Source organism: Lycorma delicatula, chromosome 6, assembly GCF_047948215.1.
Source record: "Lycorma delicatula isolate Av1 chromosome 6, ASM4794821v1, whole genome shotgun sequence".
NCBI classification, from domain to species: domain Eukaryota; kingdom Metazoa; phylum Arthropoda; class Insecta; order Hemiptera; family Fulgoridae; genus Lycorma; species Lycorma delicatula.
Window position 1 is genome coordinate 19,348,544 of NC_134460.1, and position 13,936 is coordinate 19,362,479.

At 30.6% G+C, this 13,936-nt stretch overlaps 1 protein-coding gene across 2 annotated transcripts in view; it reads left to right on the forward strand.

Annotated features, from left to right (window-relative positions):
* Positions 1 to 13,936, forward strand: part of Hexo2 (beta-hexosaminidase 2) — a 90,181-nt gene that overhangs the window by 15,933 nt on the left and 60,312 nt on the right. The window contains exon 1 of one of the 2 annotated variants that reach the window (XM_075369343.1): positions 5,638 to 5,797. The exons of the other annotated variant lie outside the window; for it this stretch is intronic. The gene's annotated coding sequence lies outside the window, so the exon portion shown is untranslated. Of the gene's footprint in view, positions 1 to 5,637; positions 5,798 to 13,936 lie in introns of those variants that run through there. 2 annotated transcript variants of the gene reach the window in all.

Below are 13,936 nucleotides of genomic sequence, written 5' to 3' on the forward strand. Positions count from 1 at the left end.
TTTTGAAGCATAGGAACTGGAAAAGATAAGGAAGTAAAGCAAAGCTTCACCGATCACGGTAATTCGTTTCCAAACTTCCCGTGCTTGCGGTCAGCCATAACTAGAGATCGGAATCAGTCTTCATTCAGGTCTATCTGCTCTTCGTCGACTGACGAGGGACATCCCATCTCTCCTGACACCTATGGACAAGAGACACTTCCCATCCGCATTGCTCGCTTCCCTCTACATCTCTTCCCTCTTCCGTACGAGGAGCTCCAAGGCTGCAAGTCCGGCCACTACACCGGCGGCATCGCCCGTGATGGCCCTGTTCCTTGCCCGAAGGGAGACAGCCCTGAACACCTGGCTAAAAATCGCGCGGACTCTCCCCCTTTTCACCGCGACGGACCAGACTAGTGCTTCGTACAAGACTTGCGAACGAAATCACCACTTGGGATAAAACCCTCCGCTTTGATGTGCAGGGACCCCCGATGTTGGTCATTATCTGACCGATGGTCACAGCAGTTTTCTCTCTCGACCGACAACATTTCACTTATGTGAAGAGTGGTGTTCTTATCTATCCACATTCCGAGGTAGTTCAGTGCAGGGCTAGGATGGATTACTGTGATACCAACCAAACCCAAATCGAGCACAGCTTATGCCTGCTCAAAATTATGACTACAGGTCCTAGTAGAATTTAAGCTTATTAAACTCTTCTCTCATCACGGCTATTTAGCTTTCCTACGTTGACCTATTTTTATTAAGCTTACATTCTCTTTCACTTTCCTGAATACTTATTTTTGTCCATTTAATCCCTCCATTTTTGTCCCTCTCATTGTCCATTTAATTTTCTCAAATTTCTTTTATTCTTACACTTCAAATACCTCCAACCTTTCTTTTTTCTCTTATTCTTAGTTCCAATATGTCACATCCATACAGAAGTACACTCCCGACATAAAAAAACACAAGTCGCTTTGTATAATTCCACCCTGATTTCCAATAACTTCTTTTTATATTAGGATAAAATGTCTTATTTTTGTTCCTAGGCAAAATTGATAACGCTACAAATATTACACATATATAAAACAATCAGGAAAATTGTTATATTTAATCATTTAAATAGATTAAATTAAATGATAAAAACTTAGAAACCATGAGTACTATTTTAATTTTTTTATCTTTGATAACATATAGTGAGAAAATATATTAACTATTTCTAAAAGTGGATTTTGGAATTAGTAGGAATAAATGTTTTAAGTAAGTGTAATGTAATATAATTCATGAATCGAAATTACAAATGAAGGATTTAAAGTAAAATGGAAAGGATTTGAGAAGTAAATAGATCATCATCAAAATCGAAACTTCCTACATTACACTACAAATTTATAAAGAACCATTAATACAGGCCAACTTGTTATAAACTCATAAAATTTATTTACCAGCAATTTCTGTTTTAAAGACATCAGAATGTGATGAATGTTACACGTAAAACAGTACAATGAAAAATATCTATTTTTTATATTTTCTTTGTTCATAAAAAAATTATTTTTTTCTTTTATACCAATTTATTCTTATTTTTATTTGAAAGACTATTACAGCCAAATGCTCTTCCAGGCTGCAGTTTACCAAAGGGAATAAATTATGATAACGGTTAGCACGTGAAAAATTCTTCGTCAGACTGGGATTCGAACTGAAAAACCTTCCGAATAAAAGACAGAGACATTACAACTCCAGCAGATACGTTTTATATTAATATAAACTATTATATATTATATTATATATATAAACTATTTTATATATATTATATATTAATATAACCCCGAACCAGTTTTATAGAAAAATATAAACTACTTCTGCAAAAATAATTTTTATAAAGTATTTATATATTACTTTACAGTCTATCGCTGTAGCAGAGCTATAGCTTTAAAAGTAAAAGTATTGCAATCGGTCCAATTTGGGCATATGCGGTTTTCACCGGATTTTTACCTTTTGACGCCTAAGAAACCCAAAAAATCCGAAAACCGGAAGGAAATTTTCCGGATGTTCGTATGTACGTGTGTATGTTCGGTGTCACCCTCTAAATTACCTTATATGTCCAAAAGTACTGAACCGATTTTCACCAAACTTGGTCAGATTACTTTTATATATGGCGTATTGATAGCATTAAATTTTCAACTTAAAAAGTCAAGGGGATGATGCTGTACAGCAAGGTCACCCTCTGTATCTCGAGATTTCGACTAATTGAGGTCATATTTTTCTTAGGGATATTTGTTAACAATTAAAAGATAATAATATTTCAACAAAAAAAGCTTTTGCAAAATCGCACTCCCACCCCCAAAAAATTTTCTAAATAAACTAGCGGCTAAACGGGTATACTGCATCATTAGTACCCCCTGTCTCCACAAGGAGCGCTAGTGTAGCACAAAAGTACACCTGTTGTAGTCGTCTGCTCTATTGTATCATCACAGCTAAGCGATAGAATTAAATAAATGAATAATATTTAAAGTGTAAAAAAATATTTAGAGTGGCCGCTAGTACCACAACACCCGCGCGAATGAAATACGGTATGCGCATGCGCGCTTTAGTTAAAATCATTTAATTAAATAAACAAAAAATATTATATTTAAATTATTTTAAATTAAGTTGTTTTTGTGTGTATATATATGTGTGTGTGTGTGTGTGTGTGTGTGTGTGTGTGTGTGTGTGTGTGTGTGTGTGTGTGTGTGTGTATATGTGTGTGTTAGCCGTGTATCAGAAAAAAACCGTGTGACGGGAAAGTCCTACAACTGTGTTGTCAGCTTTTATGTTTTTTTAAACATAAAATTGGAAGTAAAATGGAAATAATTAATTTAACTGTTTCTTAAAATAAAAAAGTATAATAAAATTTATTTCAGTAAAACATTGACTTTAATTACGAATTATTTTCTCTAAAATTTAACTTTCATTTTACAACAGACAACTTAACAATGTATACAACCTGATTTAGTATTTTTTTTTTTTTTTTATATATATATCAGTATATTTCTGACTTGCGTGAGAACTAAATAATAAAATCTTTGAGATTATTAATACTAATACTATTCGAAGAGATTATTTTTTTATAGATTGGTCCCAAAGGAATTATGATCATTTTTTCTGGAAGTTATCCTATGTTAGTTATAATCAAATTAAAATATTTCGTTCTGATGAGGAAATAAAAAGATTTTATTACAGATTCATATGTTTATAATAAAAATATCATAAATTATTTTTATTGTAAAAACAATAAAAAAGGAAAGTAAAAAATTCTTCTCCTTCTGCATCATTTTTTCTTCCCTAGTTTTTTTTTTAGTATTATTCGTTTAGATTACTTCTTTTTATATTTTAACGAAATGCACGATTACTCTACAATCATTTGCCACGATGCAACTCGCTCTATAACCAAGAACTGAGATAAATCTTTTGTTTTCTACGAATAAATTATTATTTTTTAATTTCAAGGGCTCCCAATTGAAAGAAATACTTTCTTTCAATTTATTTTTTATTTTTTGTAGCATCTGGAAACATCATGTCTGCCCCGGGATTCGAACCTTAAGACATTTTTAACAGTAAAAGGTTAAAATGCACATATTGATTGAGAGAGAGACATTTTATTTTTTCTGATTTTTATTTTGTTTTTTTTTTGTTTTAAGAATATTTCGTAAATAAAGCATCATTTTATCATTTTCTATCTAAAAAGTGAAGTCTCTGCCTCTAAAAATCAGTTTTGTTTTGCTATTTTTAAGATAAATTAAATTATTTTGTTAAATTGCATTTTTTTTCGTAGCGTTTTTTATAGGATTAATTAAAAAAAAAAAAAAAAAACACTCACAAAGAAATTAGTGGAGCCCACAAAGAAAATTTTATGCAAACATTTAGCAATTTATAATGATATATCTTATACGATAAATTATTCAAATATGAACGATAATTTACCCTCTCTTGTTGAAATAAATCAGTGATGTCACGTTTTTCAAACATATTTAAACTAGGAAATCGTTCCTACTCATTGACAATCTAAACAGGTGGGTGATACCTCCTTCATAAATTAAACACTAGAACGCGATCTGAATGAGATTTACTAGATAATGTTGTAAATTAATTATCCATAAATATAAATTTTTTACGTACAAACGGTTCAAGTTTTCTAAGATATAATACTTCAAGCGCAGTTTTGAAATAAATTTTCATTACATGTAAGTGTTTACGATCAGAAAAACTCGTTTCAAGAATGAACGAAACGTGTAGAAAATGAGAATCAATCCGAGACTGTTTGTTACCTCCGATAACGTGGTCAAAAATCGGTAAAATTATCGGTATATTCAGGCAATAGTAATTTAAAATCTATCACAGAAATTAGTAATTCCTGTTGGAAGTGTTTACAAAATATTACAATTGATACGAGTATTACAGCACAGAAATAATTCATGTTAGTTTTCATAATTCTTTACAGAAGAGCACAATAAAAAACTTCAGTAATTAAACTTCTTAAAAATTTTAGAAGAAAGTGGGATTGATTTTTTAATATGTAAATCTATTATAAACATGATGAAACCTTTATGTATGTTTGCGAAGAGCGTACATGCAGTGGAAACATATACCCTCTATTCTTTCAAAAAAGCAAAATAAAATTTATTCTGTGGGTAAACTCGTACCTGTTATTACATTCTAGGATTTAAAAGGCTATTTATTTATACTTCCATTCATTCAAAAAAATTATAATGCTTCAACTATTTCGAATAAAAACAAAATGAAGGCAACCAGACGAAGAGTAAAACAAAGTTATGTTTCGTTCTAAGATGTTTATCCTCTCTCTGCTGCTTTAATAATCATAACCAAATGGATGGTGTGGTTCAGTCGCTCTTCAACACTAATTTAATCATATTTATTTCTAACTTTAAAAAGTTTTACATGGAAAATATTTTAAAAAAAAATAAGATGTCAGAGCGTTGAAAAATACGAAATTAGTTTGAGAAACAACCGAAAACATGTTTGGGAATCAGAATTAAATATTTCCATTATAAGTAAACAAATGCGTTGCAGACGAGTGAAGATGAAAAATATTGATTTTGACTTTGATCATATTGTAAATCAAATTTATAGTGTTAAATTTTAGTTAATATTTGAACTATCCTTGTATATTTCATAAGGGGATGGTTAAAATATTAACCAAGATATTTCATCATTTGTATTTAATATCAGATAAGAAATTACCTTTATTTTTTTCGGAAGACGTGAAGGTAAACTTTTTTTAAAAATATAGATCTAATAATAAAATAACTCAAAGAATTTAATAATTATGGCTATATTTGAATTATTAATAATTCATATATAACTTTAAAAAATCCGAATAGATTTCTTATAATTTAAAAAAGATCTGTTGGTTTCTTATCATCTAGTTTTGAATTCGACTGTTAGAAAGTTCAGAATTTATTAATCGCTTTATCATCTTCATCATGACAAAAAAAAATGAACGTAACATTCGCTGTAAATTAAACTGAACATAAGCTCGTTGAAAAATAAAAAAAAAAAAGTTCAGCCGTATCCAGATTATAATAATGAATTAAGGGAAAGTTTATTTTATGTGTTGGTAACACTGCTTTAATTTTAAAAATAGCCGTTGCTCGCGTCGAGTAGCTGCGATATACGTACAGTCACCAGTATTAATGTAGTGGTAGTTGGTTGTGTCCTGTTTCAGTATGCGTTGGTAGCTCGCACGATAGCACGTTCTATTTCTCTTCTGTCAGCTGACTGATAATACAATCTTCAAGTTAATTCTGTACAAACAAAGAAAAAACCCCTGGTATGTATAATAAATGTATTTGTTCTTACATTTTTCCATATTAAAAAGAAATCAGCGATGTATTAGTATTAAGTACAACTTGTATGGTTAAATTAAAAACAAAACAACATTTTGAATTAATCCGTCTGCAGGTTGTGAGTTCTGTTAAAAAAAAAAAAAACTGTTGGTTTGATTTCATTCAAAACAAATCAAGAGTTGTTCCATTAATAATGCTTGTTAATATTTTTTAAATATGCCTTAGAGAAAAAGAGACGGATATCCCGGAGTGTATGTGCGCACTCGTTTTGTATGTCAGCACTTATTTAAAATGAATAATTTCATGTTATCACTACTTTCGTTACGTAAGTAAAATTTTAATCGTTTAACTATTTATTAAAATTATTTACTATTTTTGTTAAAAATCTTTGTATTATAAAATTCTAAATATTGCATGCAATACACTTTCAATAGATATTGTTAAATCATGAAAAAAATTCAGCTGTGTTAATACCGGCTTAATAATCCAACAGATAACAAACCGCACCTCCAAAACGCCCTACAGGACCTTCTTCACCACCCTCCACGATGACTAGTCAGCTTGTTTGTTCCCTTATAGCCTTAACATAGCTAAATCATTGTACTTTAAATTCGATTCACCCTGATCATACGGATGAAAAAAATAATGAAATGCAAAGTATAATTTTTTTAAGGTTTTTCTTAAGAATTTTTTTTTTTATTGTTATAGCGTCCTATTGTTTTACATAACGTATTCTGTATAACCAACACGAAATTATCGACTTCAAGGTCTGGAAGTTTTTCCCCTATGAATTAGGGACTTTTTTTTCTTATCGTTGACTTATTATAGTGATATTATGTTATTAAAGAAATCGTTTAATTTTTGAAGTTATTCCTGGTTGTAATAATAAAATAAGCAGCTGTATTGCAAAGTACAACTTTTCTTACAAAAATAATTTTACTGCTATGTAATAAGTTTTTTCCTTATAGAGACACAAATGTACATCCAGGCATTTTCTATGTTTTATCATTAAAAATTACGAAAAAAATACTTTTGTACAATACTTTTTACATTTTACTAGAATGAATACCTTATATCAAGAATGACAAAATTGAAATGTGTTAAAAATTAGTTATACGATATTTAAAGGGATAATTACTTACAAATCCTAAATTTATATTTTTTTAGATTAAAATGATACAAATGTCATCTTAACCGATCATCAGAAAAACATTTTTAATTATCGTGCTTTGTTTTAAAAATATACTTTGCTGTTAAGCAACAATTGTTCAGTAGATACGTTAAAACCCATCGATTCAACGTTTTTATTTATTTTTACCCGCGATGGAACGGAGATTGTGTGTGTGTGTGTGTGTGTGTGTGTGTGTGTGTGTGTGTGTGTGTGTGTGTGTAATTACCATTTTTCTTAAGAACTACAAGACCGATTTTGATGTGGTTTTTTCTTTACCTTTCATAGGTTTCAGAGCAGGTACTTAGACATTTTTACGGTTGTAGGCCACCAGAGAGTGCTGCAGTAGATGTGTTTCTCTAAAACGGGTGAGCCGATTTTGATGCGGTTTTTTTACATTATATAGAGATATCGCCTCAGAGCAGATTCTTAGATTATTTTTACGGTTACAAGCCGTCAGGGGGTGATGCACTAGATATGTTTCTTCAAAACGGCTTCGTGGGTCTTTTAAAATTTTTAATTTTATCACTTGTTTAATTTCGTTTGGACAATCTATAAATCACATTTAAAACAAGTTTAATTTGCCCTTTGTTTCATTTCCTGCCAGTACTTTCCTTTAATTAATTTCATCTCTTTCTTTTTGGGAAAACTTTCCTCTTCTTTATCCTGAAAACTCTTGAATGTTTTTGTTTTATTCCTAAAGGTATTTCGATAAAATATTTATTATTTTTTAATCTTTAATTCTTTTAGATTTTTTCGATTTCTCGAAACCGATTATTTTTACTTTTTAATGTAAAAAGATAATCATGTATCATTTTTGTTAATCTGTTACCCTTCATTTTTTTTTTATCTATCAATAAAAGCCATCTTCTTTTTCTTATAGTTCTTCATTTTTTTAAATTTTATTAAATCTTTTCATTCGATCCTCGAGATATTTTGATTATTTTTACCCTTATTTTTTAAATCTTTCTTAATACAATTTTAGTATTTTTTTTTTTTTTTTTAACTCAAGATAATAGTTCGATTTTGGGAAGAAAGGATATGTCCATACGTAAACTGTTTACCCTCAGTAATATTTTACCTAAAAAAACTTCATTTTAATGAATCCTTTTTAAATAATTAATTCATACATAAACTCAAAGCAACAAGCTTTGAGTTTCATATTCTCATTAACATAAGATGGGAATTTTTAGCGGATAAAGATTGCCAACCATAATCGGTAATGGAATTCGACACTTTTCGGATGAAATACTATAGTAAAGAAAAAAGATTTTTGTGTTGTAGCATAGTTTTATTGACGAGACCAATTTTTCTATCAAATTTCTAAGACAGCTGAAGGCCCGCTTTTTGGGATAGAACGTAAAAACTATTGTAAGTTTAAGTTCGTGTATAACACTTTTATTTGCGAAATACTAGAATAGATTTTAATGAACAAATTATACCGTGAATAGTAACTGAACATTTACTAAGAAAAATAAACTCTTCATTAGGGTTTTCAATAATTAATTTCTTTATAAAACCAAGAAACCTTAAAGTACTATTTTTAACTAGTTTTTAATTTAACCACCCCTGAGAAATTTGCAAAAATAAACTATAACTTATTCCTTCACTACCTATCTAAGTTCTAATGTTATGTGTTTAAACCTACCTTCCCGTTTACCTTTTCATCGTTTTCATCCTATTTGAAGTTTTTTCGGACCAGTGATTTTCCATCGAACACTTTTCATGAGCTACGAATTTATCAATAAAAAGTCGTTATTATTAAAATGATAAAACAGATGCTTGTTTTGATAAGCTGAACTAAAAAAATGTATTTTTTTATTCTCGCAGCAATTAATGTAACAATTATTTCAAAATTATTTGCGCCCGTTGTAATACTGGATACTTTTTATTATGAATATTTCATCAAAATGAATATACTAGTTTTATATTTTTTTATTTAAAAAAAAAAATCATTCCTGACTGAAATAATTATTACTTGTAATAAAACTCATAACTTGAAAAACAAATGATCCAAAAAAAATGTTAGGCAATTAATAAATACTTATTTATTATTTTTTATGAGAAAAAATTCTAAAAAGATTCACATGCGCTTAAATTATTGTCAGACACGCAAGAAAAACTTTCTGTCTACTAAAATTTATGTCTTCATTATAAGACATTCTTTCGATCGGCGTGTAGGTAGGGCTAAAAGTTTGTTGATGACGTAATAGAACTCACCTTTCTCTTTATTACAAATAGTTCAAATGTGAATGTTAATGAAGTAGGTCATATTTGTGACTTAATTATCCATTTTACGGCATCAATTAAGTTTTCATTTCATTCATTACGGATATGCATATCTGTAATAAACGAAAAGCATATCTGTAGTTACGAGAAGTGACAAATAAATATTAGTTCGTAGTTTAAAAGATTACCTCAAACGCAGGTATTCACTGACTGGATAATCGAGTGAGGTTAAATTTTCAGTCCTTATTTAATGACATGCGTATTACTTCTAACTTGACAGACAGTCTGGACTAAAGGAATTGTGAAATTACAGGTAGACATGTCTGCGGGACAAACAAATTCGATTGTGCGCGGAGAGTCACATGCACTGGTAATGTGTTATTGTCCTCAGAAAAAATGTTTCGTATACAGAAACTCTTCTTGTGCATCTTAACTTAAGATTAAAATTTAGTTAAAAAAGAATTTTTTTATTATGAAAACTTGAATAATGAAATGAAATTCAATAGAAAAATGGTTTGGGAACAAAACTAATTTTTTTACCGATATTATTAAACTTCAAAACTCATCGGGAAAATTTAACGCCCGTCGCCAAATATAATATTCTTCAAAAAAAATTAAAGATGTAAGACGATAAAATTTTACGTTTCTGTTATTCTTTTTATTTAGATTTGATCTGTTAATTCTACCTGCTATAATTAAATGAATATATATTATTTTTGTTGTAATGTTTTTTATAAGTTATTTTTTGTGTCTAATAATTTATTCTATTAAACTGGTGCTTATTTTAACTCAGGTCAAGAAGATGCGTTAAAATTTAATTTATTTTATTTATTTGTATATAGGATACACTGTATTTAAATTTTATTTGCTGATAAAAAAAAATAATAATAATTAAAATAAATGAATGTATGTTAATATATACTAACGTAAAAGTTGTAAAACGTCATATGTTTGCACTAATAAACTTTCTAATAAATTAATAATGCAAACACTTAATAAATTGTGTCTATATTCAAAAAATAAACAAATACTGTAAGATCGTTTCGTTGACTTTGATGCTGATGTTTGAGCGTGAAATTTTTGATAGAAAGAGTTTTTATTTTACTCTTCAAAATTTTTATAGAATTAAACATTATTCTATGAAATGTACGGTTAATTAATATATTCTAATCTGGTTTTAAATCTCAATATTTTGCCTCAAATTCATTTAAAATAGCTTTTAAGTTGAAAAATACTAATTCTACAATGCGTACGTAGGCTATTGACCACGTGATATTTTTGTAGCTTAAAATGAACGTATTATACAGAGTGATTCACGAATGTAATAAACCTTTAGGACATATTCTACTTCTAAAAATAAAGAAGAAATTTTATGCAAACATAGGTTCGGAAAGGATTCGTTAGCGAGTGTCGGCTGGTGGAAAATTTCTGCGCCTTCGGTAAAATTAAACCAAATTGTAATTTCGGAGAATTAAATTAAGGAGGTAAAAATTTCAGTGGTTTTACATGAAACCTGACCTGAAAAATTGGAAAGAAGAAAAAAATTGGTCCAAGAAATTTATATTTGGTAGTCTTTGAGAGACCTGAGGTAAAAAATAGAATATTGGGGTGGAAAACAGACTGTGTTTGGTGTAAAACAAATCTGTTAGATTGGTAATAGACACATAAAAATTCTATTCATTACATTTTACTCAAAATCAAATTCTTTACAAATTTTGTTAAAATGTCATCTTTTTGAGATGACTAAAAAAAAATTAACAACAATAAATGACTTATTAAATATTAATTTGATATCAATTTCAAAAGATTAAAATTGGAAAAATAAGGTATTATTATCTTCTTTCTTCAAATATTGTTTTTTGAAGTTTGTTTTGTTTATTTTTTTAAGTTTATTTAATTTATTTACGTATTTTTAAATAGATTACTACATATAAACATATAAACAACACTCGGTCAATCCGTTGTTATTCCCACAACGCTTAAACATTTTTCTATAGATTAGATACTTTGGTAAACAATGTTTTTTAGTTACTGTTCTAATAATTGAGTTAGGAGCAAACATTTCAAGCTATTTCGGTTGGGTACTTATTGATAGTGAAATAATCGGTTATCTGCCCGCCACGTATTTTTCCGTCCCAACATGTTCAAACTGTAGTTAGTTTTGAGATGGCGCCACTGAAACGCTATATTGAAATAAGAAAGTAAATAAATAAAAATTATAAATATCCCTACGCCCGCATGAAAAGAATCCGTTTATGTGAAATCCAAAAATCTAGAAAATTGCCTAATTATATAAATAAAAATGTAAATGTTCGTTTGTTCAAAATCTTAAATCTCCGAAAGTTCTTCACCGATTGGTTTGAAATTTTGACGCAACTTTGCATTCGAATACGCGCGTGTTTTTATATAACTACTATTTATATACCTAAGATGTCACACCTGTGACAGGTAAAAACATGTTTTTTTTTTAAAAACCAGCGCTATCTGTTGGACGTAAAAGTAACATACGCTATACTAAATATTTTACCATTCCATTTCAATGTTTCTGATATGTGTGTCCTCTATAGACTAAAAAACTAATGGACCGATTTACGCGCGGGGAAAAAAGGGAGGAAGGGAAAATTCGGAAAAGGTAAAAAGGTAAAAAGCGAAGAAGGGGAAAATGGAAAAAAGAAAAAATAGAAAATGGTGAAAAGGAAATGGAAAGAAAACAAATTTAAGGGAAAGAGAAATGGGGGAAGGAATAGGGAAATGGAAAGGGAATATGGCAAAAATGAAAATTGGGAAAAGGGGAGAAAGGGGAAAGGGAAAGGTTAAATTTTGTGAAGTTTTGTGAAAATTATAGTCCAACGGTGCTTAATTTAAATTTCTCTGTACACAGAAACAAATGCATAATTAGTTTTTACTAATTACCTTCCCTTTCGACCTTCCAATGTGTTTTTGGACAGATTTGGCAATCAAAGAGTCCTTGCTTTCTCCCATCTTCTGATCAGTACTGAAAAAACAAATAAACCACTTTCATACTCCTTCCACTGACTAATGTAGAAAAGGAAACGAAGAAGGAACGTTCCATACACACGCAGAGTAAAAAAAACTACCTTCCACCAGCACGCCAGGGTCGGCATTGCGGGAGCGACAGTGTCCTTTCTCCCGTTCAGCCTCGCGTGCAGCTTCCTATGTACGCATGCGCATAACAACCAACCACACTGCTGGAACTGTAAAGTGCACAGTTCCATACTGATTTTTTTATAAATCTTTTTCATAAACTGGGAGATGGTTACTGACATTAAGCTTAAGGATTATATATTGTACAAGAATAAAGAGAGAATTAAAGAAAAAAGTACTCGTTATATTAAATGTTATTGATAATACCAAATGGAAATAGGGGGTGCTGCAGTTCCACAGTGCCTATACGCGAGCCGCCACTGAATATAGATCTTCATAAAAGAATGGTGGGGTTTCGAACATAATTTTTTTTTCTTATCTTGTTTCCCTACCCCCCCTGGGCTGGATTCACCGTGAATCATAAGCACAGACCAGGGGATTGTCCTTTCTAACGGATCGTTTCAATGCCTGTCTCTAACCCCTAGGGCAAGGTATCCAGGCCCCACTATGTCGTTCCTGAACCCCACCCTAGGGGCCGGGACTCGGTCTTGATGCCTTGCCTCCAATGTGAGTATCCCACAAAGAGGACCCACATCGGGTCTCGGTCTTTAAACAGCCGCCTGCCACTAACCGGATCCCCCGACGGGGCGAATTTGAACGTGGATTAAATGATTACAAAAATACATACAGTTGATGTTTATTTATTTATCGAATTTGTCATTTCAAACGGGTTTTTTGCATAACGAATAAATATGTGCACCGTTAGTCGCTCGGCAAATGTCCAATCGATACTCAGTTTCTGCCCGTACCCGAATTAATATGTGTTCTGTTATGGTTACAATTGCTTCATTAATCCTTTCCTTTAAGTGACGTAGGTCGCGCATTTTTGCGAATAAACATTTTTTTTACATACCCCCACAAGAAAAACTCGCACGGTGTCTGGTCTGGACTCCTTGATGTCCATGATGTAGGTCTTTGCCGGCATCTGTCCATCGGTGTCCAAATTTTCCGATGAAAGCCTGGCTGACGAATGAATTAAAGAGTGGGGGTACCATCCTGTTGGAAATGAATTCTTTGTATTTTCATCCAGTTGAGGAAAGCAGTAATTATTTAACATATCGAAATAAACATTTCTATTAATAATCTTTTCAGCGAAGTAAAAAATCCGATTACACGATTTTCATCACATCACACGAAACGTTAACTGTTGGCGTGTCGCTTGGTTTCTCAAAAATTACATGTGGGATTTTAGATCCCCGTAAATTCGTGAAATTTATTCGTGAATTTTATCTGTTAACACACCCATTAATATGGCATATAGTCTCATCCGTAAAAATTATATTGTCTAAAAATGATTCGTTTTCATCAATTTTGTGGAAAATTTCAACAGCGAAATTGAAACTTTTTTCCATCATCAGGTCTCAATTCCTGCAGTAGCTGGATTTTATATACGTGTAATTTCAATCTTTTTTGGAAAACTTTATGAATTGTTATTTTTGGAATATCTAACTCGACGCTTCGACGAGTAATGGATTTATTAGAATTTCTGATTGCAGATTGTATAAATTCGTTCAACAGTTTCATTTGAAACTCGTGGTCTGTCAGTTGATGTTTCCCTGAC